Below are 8,813 nucleotides of genomic sequence, written 5' to 3' on the forward strand. Positions count from 1 at the left end.
TGAAGGTAGATGTAAGATAAATTCTGTGCCTGCTATTATATTTTTCTTGGCATTAAAAAAGTGCTCTAACTGTTTTGTGGCTTTGTCACCACCAATTATGAACTAAAATAACATCATCTGCTGCAAAACGCTGTGATCCAAAACTCCCATGTCTCTTTGCAGTGACATTGTGAATAAATAAAATCAGCTCCAATGATTCATTAATACATGTTTAATAAGGCTTTGCAAAGTTATGTCAGACACTTGGAGAGGATGTTTGGAACTAAAGGCTCAATCCCTCAGTGTCTAACCCAGACGAACTGCCTCCTTAATTTTGCTGAAACAATATGTGCAGTGAAGGGTTTGCTAGAGCTCTGGAAAGTTTTTTGTTGTGAGAGATATTTAAAAATTCTGTGCAATTGTCATCATTATGTACCCCAAATGAAAACAAGTCTTTTGTAGTCAAACTTAGGGCATTATGCAATAAACTGAAATTTATTGTTTAATTCTCCAACCAAGCTATTGCATAGCAAATGGAATTAATTAAAATTTTTTGTTGACTGTCTCATTTTCCCAATAAACATATTTTTATTTGAGCAACGTGTGTATATGAAAATATTTCAAGAAAAAATAAATAATTCAAGTAGAGAAGCTTTGTTGTAAATTACATTGCAATTTTTTTTGCCTTAAATATAATTTATATCAGACTCATTTGTTAGAACTGCTAAGATGCTTATAGCTTTTAAAAAAGGTAAAATCATTCAATTTTTTATTGTCTAGACTACATGTAAGCCATTGCTAATTAATACTGCTCTTTCTGGTGACTTTGGAGCAAGCAAAGCAGGCAAACTCAAACAAACCAATTATAAATGATTTTTCAATGTAAACTTTTAACAGTGTAGCCTAAGGGCTTGCTCAACATAAAAGTGCAATTTAGAAAACATAAGTTTTAACTAAGGTCAGGATATATGAGGCAATGATGGATGTACATGTAAAAACATCTGACTGTGGAATGACAACGTTTTCTTCAAGACTAAGCAAAATGTTGGTGGCAGTGATAAGCAGAATGACAAACAGCCTTGAATGAAGTGGCCAGAAGTTTTGGGGTTGGCATCTGGGTTGCTGGTTTGTGGGTTTTTTTGAGTGTGTGTTGTTTTGGTTTTCATCAGTTTTACAAATCAGAGTTTCCTGGATGCTGCAAGCAGTAGAGTCTAAGTTTTAGGCATATATTCTACAGCAAGCCTATAAGAAAGTGTCAAACTTCTAAACACCGTCTGCCGTCTTGGGTCTCAGGTAGAAATTAATTCTCTTTTCTTCTGTTCTCAGCTGCTAGAGCAGAGCCCCTTGGCTGTGGGAGTGTGCCACACATGCCCCCCTGCCTGCGTGGGATGCAGCACTCACTGCTGTCATGGACACAGCTCATCTGGCTCTGTTTGTCCAGCTACTGAATGGAAAACATCATGGTCCCACGATGCAAAGCACTGTTCCAGAATATCCCAACACCACAGGTTTAAGCTGGTTCACCATTTTGGAGGAGTAGGCCTGAGGGAAAGTTCTCCATTTGAATAGGTGGTAGCCGACTATTCCACACTGTCTGAAAGACTCTTCATCCTAATTGTCTGTCTCCCAACAGCCTGAGTGAAGCTGGCACAGGCTCACATCATGTGCTGTATCTAATTTGGTAGAAGCAGTCACATGCCCATAGTGCGCTCTGTATCAGATTTGTACAGCTGAGTCATCTGGTATCAATTCTGGTGGAGCAAAGGCTCCATAGCTGCAAACCCTCGCGTGTTCCTGCAGCTCCCGCTGCCGTCTTGTAATCACTTATCACAGTTGTGCTGTAGCCCTGGTCCTCTGTCCCTTCCCCAACTCACCCCACAACTCTTCTGTAGCTCAGGAATATTTTTCTGAGACACTTGTGTCACCTTGTCCAGGACTCAGCAGTCCAGTGAGTCACACAAGCTTTGTAAATGATCTCTGAACCTCCCACTCTTTGCTGCAGACAGCATAAGAAATCAGGGGTTATCAATGTATCCTTCTCCTTCGGGAAGTCCATAGCTTAGCCTCCCTTCACACGTGGTGTCTCCACAGCCTCTTGAAAAGAGGACAGAGAATATTGTTTCTTATAAAGCTATTTCCTTCTCTTTTCAGCTGAAAACTCTTGTCCTGGTCACCAACACACCACAGGCCATGTCTGTGCCTGGCTCCTTCACTCACAGCGAGTAAGGAAAGGAAGCCAAAGGCATAACCATGGTTTCACAAAATGTGCATGGAGACCATAAATTGGAGATGGGTCACCAGATTATCAGCCAAGCTCTGACTGAGTTTGTCATTTTGTCCAAGCAAAAACTAATTTTGCCAATGAAGTAAAAGTCTAATTAATTTTATTTTCAATAAAAGCACTGCCGCCTTCTATACCTATTAGAATTCCAGTCTTACTGACCAAATAGTGTATATTCATAGCTATTGGTGAAACCTAATGGATGCTACTTGGAAAACAAAAAATTACAGCTTAGTTGAATTAGAACCATTTATAACATCTGCAATCATACTTGTTTGTTCCCTCTTCTTATGAGCAAAGTCATTCCACTGGTGCGGTCTCCCCTCTTTATTTCTTGTCATCTATAATTACGTTGAAAGGATTAATAATCATGCATTTTATCCAGCGTCTCGGCTTGATGACAGAGCATTGTTTAATGAGAGTACAATCAGTGTCCTGGCTCTTTGGGAGAGCCAAGGCACTGCTCGCAGTGGAAATCATTGAAAATAAACATGTGGAAGCTTAAGCGCTCTTTAATAACTCCTTTTGCTTATTTGGTTAGCAATTTTGATGATTTTGTCCGTTGTGCCTGGCTCTGCTGCTGCAGAGGCATGGTTATTTATGGTGCCAGAGGAGGTTATGATCTCCTTATATAAACTACGGGACTGAGGTAGAATATAGTAAGTTCTGAGTCATAGTAAGTGCTTTAGTTCTTCAGCTGTAATGCCATTAGATCGAGAATTGGCCGTTAGATTGTAATAGAATTAGGATACTGATTAGGATACTGATGTGCCAAGTACCCAGAAAGCTATGGATTTGTTACAGAGGCACGCTTTGTCCTGTCTGTAGTTTTTATTTCTACTTAGGTATTTAGCTTATATTAGCTAATGGCAAGATGATGTTACAAAGTGGCACTGCCCATGCGTTGGAACCAATTACTGGATTATTTCTTTCTCGGAGGTGCCATGGGTTGATGTACAGAGCTTGGGGCCATATGTGCTTGTTCTGAAAGAACGATTTAAAAAGGTCTCTGCTGGGTAAGATGCAGCCTGCTTGCAGCATTGCAGTTCTCAAGTGTTACAATTTTTGCAGTGCTCGCAAAGTTTTTTAGGGAGCGCTTTTCTGCCTTTTGTACCCCAGAGGTGTCCTGGACTGCTTGCCCTGCCAGGGAACATGGACAATTTTCATAGGTCCTCTGAGAAGGGCTCAGTCTGAGCAGACAGCACTGGCTCAAAACCGACTTTTCCTGTTCTCTCCCTGACAGGAATCTGGAGAAGCCTGGCCTTGCAGCGTGTGATGGCTGCGGCATTTCCTGTGCCACAGCTCAGCTGGGTCAGGGCAGAGAGGGAGAGTGTAAACTCCCAGCGTGCAGCTCCTGGCTGGCAGCATCCTGTGCCTGCTGGAGGATCAACACAGGGGGCAGAGCTTTGTCATCAGTGAAGTCAAAGATGAGGATCGGTGGATGGGACAGAGGTTTGTCACCAGTGAAGTGAAACAACTATAAAATAGGAGAGAGTATGAGAGTGCCTGTTGACATGTACTCTGACAAATCCTCATAGATAACCAATCCTCAGGGGTGGTGGTCCAAGGCTGTTGAACACCAGAATGTGCCACAGAATTAGTGCTTCAATGCTCAGAGCCTCGTTGCATGGCTGTGGCACAGCGACAGGCTGCTCTCGACTAATTTTTGGGGGACTTGGACTCCAGTCCTGACTCAGGCAGTGAATGCACCACCTGGTGTCAACCTTTCATTGGGTGGCATCTTCTCCTGCAAATGCATTGTGAAGGACAATGCACAACCTTCCCCACACCTTATAATGAAGGAAGCAGTTTCCCCTCAGACCTTCTTCAGATACCCAGCACATCACCAGGCAGCCTGGAACACACTCTGTCCTCTTGCTTTATATGAGTGATTCAGATTTTTGCATAATATATTTAATTTGTAACTTATGTATGTGGCGATTTGGAAGACATTTGAGTAGGACATTTCCTTTTCTTGTTACTGCTAGTGCTTGAAATGATGAAAACTCATTCTTCCTCAAGGGGAGTACATGGGAAGGGTAGCCAAGAGCTCAGGCTGTGGGTGGTGGGACAGTGGGGGCCAGCAGTTTGTTCAACGAAAGTATATATTGATGTGGAACACAAGGGAGGGATTTTTTTCCTCTTCTTCATCCACTTTATTTTTCAATGACAGAAGCTACCTATGAAAGACAAGGGTAGTATTTTTTTAACAAACACCCTTTCTTCTTCAAAACCTTAATGTTACCAGTGGGCCAGTTTAGCTGGATGTTTTACATGATCCCACAGGGTCTGCTGGGGAGGGGAAGTGGGCTGAGATGAGTTCTGCTCCTACCCTCCCAGAGAAGCAAAGGATTCCTATCCTCCTTACCTCCTTTGTTTTAAGGCAGGTTTTTATATAACATTATTTATAATTTGTCTAGCATAATATTTATTTATTATGCTATATATTTATGTTTATAGAATTAAATAAATTAATGTATCTGCCAAAATTATTGTATAATTTTATTATAATCTCTATTATATTGCATATTATTTTGCATTTATAATTTTGATTTTACTTTATTTCAGATGGATGGAAACTCAAAATGTGAAGAAATACCAAGAAACAAATACCTATGCCACCCCACAGGAGTCATTAGTCCATCACTGACCTCACGCTCTTTTAACAAGACTTGTTGACTCAAGAGTAGCCTAGAAGGGTTAGCTTAGGTTAGCTCTTCTTGCTTACACACACACACAGACACACTTGCACACCCCCACAGAAGCAAAAGGGTGCTTGAAATCCAGGAAGCCCAGGAACAACTGGAGGCTGCAGCCAAGACCCAACCATCCCCTACCCCAGTGCCATCCCTGTTGTGCAATGCTAGTTCATTACATCAGCATACTTTTAGCCTGTCAACACCAACCCACATCTCCTCAGCCCTGTTGTCCTGATGACCTCTTGTCTTCCCTCTGCTTGGTCATCTGTGCTGGGCTGGTACCTTAACCTCACTTTTCTCCTGCTCTGTGTTGGCGGTATTTGTGTAACATTTGTTCTGAGGTGCCTTGCAAGGAAATGCCCTGCAGAATGAATTCCCTATTGACCCTCTCAATGGTTCTCGCTGCCAAATCTGTTTGCTTTTACTTTCAGAACTGTCTGCATCAATGGTGAGTTCCTCATTATTTACATAAAGTATTGTTTTCATCTTGCTGCCACAGACAGCAGCTCTGCTCTGGACTGGGTGAGAGGGAGTCCCTGAGATGACTTCATGGAGCAGTGCCATTTCTGGGAACAGCAGGATGTCCCATCAGGAGCATGCCCCTGCCCAAGGGGGAGGGCTGTGTGGCAAAGGAGTCATGGCAGAGCTTGTCAGCAGCACTATTGCTTATTTCCTGTAATCCACACATGTGAGGGGCTAAAGTCTTGAGGACAAAATTAGTGCAAATTGATGTTACCAATATATTTGGACCAGGAGATCTAACAGGTTTTTCATCTTTGAGGAGATATATCTCTCTGGATGTTATGCAGAGGGGGGCATGTGGGCGGGCACAATGACACTAGGCAAGACTGGGAGCAATGACCAGTGAAAGCAAATGCCAGACAACAGTTGTCTCTGCAGGATGCATCTGTGGAGAGCTGGGAATTTCCCTCCTGGCTGCCCTGCCTGAGATGATAAGTTCTCCAGTACTCCACAGCAAAAAAAGTCCTGGGAAAAGCAGAACTATTTCTTGTGATAAAGGCTGGCTGCACGTTTTGGGAAGATGAGCTTGTCAGGGATGCTGCTGCACTCAGGCTGAACCTGTGGGAAGTGTGCCTGTTCCTAATAAATGTTGTGTGTATTTATGTGGCAGTCATTGTGCTTTGCAAGGAGGGAGTCACAGAAATAATTAGTTAAGAGCGTGAGGTTTTTGGCACAGATTCCCTTTCTCAAGTAGCTGTGATGTTCATATATAAGAAAAATTGATTTGGCATCTAGACAGGATTTCAGCACGCTCATGGTTATGGAAATCAGCTATGGGCATGGAGGAAATCTGTATATTGATTCATAAACTGACTTGATGACTTGTTCATGCTTTAATATTTTCATGGGCTTTTACCCAAAATAAAATTGTCAGTAAGTACCACTTGACTGTGCTACAGCACCATCTAAAATGGTGGGAAGAATGCAGGGAAGAAAAGGGATTTCCTGTTAGGCAGAAGACTTTACTTTCTGTGCTAATTAATTATTTCCTTATAGACAAGCATTTTTGTCATGGCCCTTTGCTATTGCATTAAAATGTGCACGTATATAAGACCCAGTGAAAAATGATTTCCTGTGATAGCCCCTGACTTTCATGGACACTTTTTATTTTGCAAGAGCTCAGGACATCCAGTCCTCCTACTCACACCACCATGTACCCACGCTGCTGGAACTTCCTTGGCTGCATGTGGGTAATAGGATGAGAATCCCTCTACTTTGGTATCATGTGCTGACTCTTTTTTTCTCCCAGGCTGCCACGGGGGTGTGTTTAGTCAGCACCAGCACTGACCCAAGACTGCCTCGCAGAGAACGTCCACTAATAGACTGACTCCTCATGAACATATTTCTCTGCAGGTTTAAGATCTTAATCCCTGGATAACACCTCCGCCTGCCTCGTGGTTTTCTTTGGAGACCTTCCAGCGTTGACCGATCCTGACCCTATTTGCCTTAAGCTATGTGGGCTCCAACTGGAGGCTGTATGGCTGCTGGCCATTGTTGAAACGAACGGAAACGATGTCATGTGTAATTTCATCTGAGATCCAGCGCGATAACAATACGTGACCAAATACTGATCTCATTTGTAACAGTATGCTTCCGTTGTGCCTTCAGAAGGAACCAATGGGGGTAATGTGAGTCACAACTCATACATTGTCCCATAGCAGAGCAGAACTTTCTCCGTAAATAATGTCTCTTTTGGCAAGACACAGGAAAAAAAGCCTGGAGATCTATTCTATGTTGCACTGCACACTTCAGAAAAGAGGCCTTATACGGAAAAGTAAATTTTTGAAAGTGTAGGTGGACTAAATCTTCCCTTATGACAATTGGTTACTCATTTTCACAAAATTTCTGCGAGTTTTTTCTATAATTAGGGTGTAGGATTAAAAGATCTCTGGAGGCCTTGTTTGAAACTGCTGTGTTTGGAACCTTACATACTGAAAGTACTCATGGAGAAACCAGGGAGATGTCTCATGGTGTGTCAAGGTAGGCTGCTAGAAACACAGAGAAATTTCCATACCCTCGGGAAGAGACAAGAAGGCTATTTTGTCATTTGGTGGTTGTCTTCTTGCTGATTATTAAACAGTCTGCCAAACTTGGGCTTAATGAGTGATTTAAACATAGTTTGAAGGCAGCCTTTGTTTCCTTCACCTGCTATTTTAAGAAAAATCTGTTAAAATTAATTGACTGACAAACTCTATAATTGATGCTGTCTATGTAGCATGCACTGGCCAAAACTGATGGGAGCACTGGCATCTTGGTCGAGGCTGCTCTAAACCTTCAGAGAACCTCTGCTTGCCCTCTCTTTATGCTCTTGGGTAGGAGAGGGCATGTTTAGTTTTCTGCTTACTCTATTCCCTTTTGTACTTGTTCATTTGCTAGGTGCATAAAGGAGAGGAGGTCATTTGTGCACATGGGATAAAGAGGTATTATGAATTCTAAAGTGTTTGCTTTATTGGGAAAAGCACAGTGAGCAAGAGAGCGTAGGAACATAATGTGTGAATTTTTAATGAATTCTGTGCCAAGTGTTTGTGCACTTTTTTTTTTCTACCTGTAGCAGCTTTATTCATTTGGGAGAGTACTGCGTACAAGATACTCTTTAGTAGTATGCTGGCTGCTGTTTAGTTTTAATAAATTAAATCCCTTATATCAATGTAATATTCTTTAGACAAGCACTTCCAAGACAGATTAGAAATGAACTTAAGGGGATTAAAAGCTTCTCTTGCTAAAAACAATGTTTCAGATGGGAAATCCACTTATTTATGTCACTTTCAGTGGACTACATTTGTCTTTAATATGCTACTGCTAAAGACAGCAGTGCTTTGCCCATGACTGCAGCCTTTCTACTCTGCTTTACATACACAGCAATGTTTATTTTCTTCTGTACAGTAAGCTGCTTTGGGAAGGATTGATGGCTTCCCATAAAACTGCTAGCAACCATTTTCTTCTTATTTAGAGAAAACAAAAGATTTAATGGATCTGGCATTTTAAATAGCATCAGCTTCTTTGTAAAATCAGAAACTATGTGAATGGAAGGTATGAGCAGAGAGAAAAATCTACTTTGATTTTCCCCTTGCTGCATTGTAGCAGGCTGAAAACATCAACTGGGAGGTTCTTGCTGTCTATGAAATTCTGGACATCTTGGAAGCAGCCTGCTTTAGGTGGTGTTAGCTCTGGTCTGTGCAGCAGGCTGAGGGGGAGGCACCAGCTCACATGCTGTTTCCTCTAACTCATACCAGGTTATTCGTTTCTGTATTAAACACTTGTCCAAGCACATGGTCCAGTGGTGTGTCAATCCCAGTGGTGGCCTCTGGTACCAACCCAAAATACCTTGATTT

General features: G+C 42.1%; 1 long non-coding RNA gene across 1 annotated transcript; it reads left to right on the forward strand.

Annotated features, from left to right (window-relative positions):
* The first annotated feature begins 746 nt into the window (after window positions 1–746).
* LOC135422154 (uncharacterized) lies at window positions 747–6,083 on the forward strand. The gene is made up of 2 exons (XR_010434348.1): window positions 747–3,712; window positions 4,829–6,083. It is a non-coding gene; the product is annotated as an uncharacterized LOC135422154 (long non-coding RNA).
* The last annotated feature ends 2,730 nt before the right edge of the window (window positions 6,084–8,813 follow it).

This window comes from Pseudopipra pipra, chromosome 14 (assembly GCF_036250125.1).
Source record: "Pseudopipra pipra isolate bDixPip1 chromosome 14, bDixPip1.hap1, whole genome shotgun sequence".
Taxonomy (NCBI): domain Eukaryota; kingdom Metazoa; phylum Chordata; class Aves; order Passeriformes; family Pipridae; genus Pseudopipra; species Pseudopipra pipra.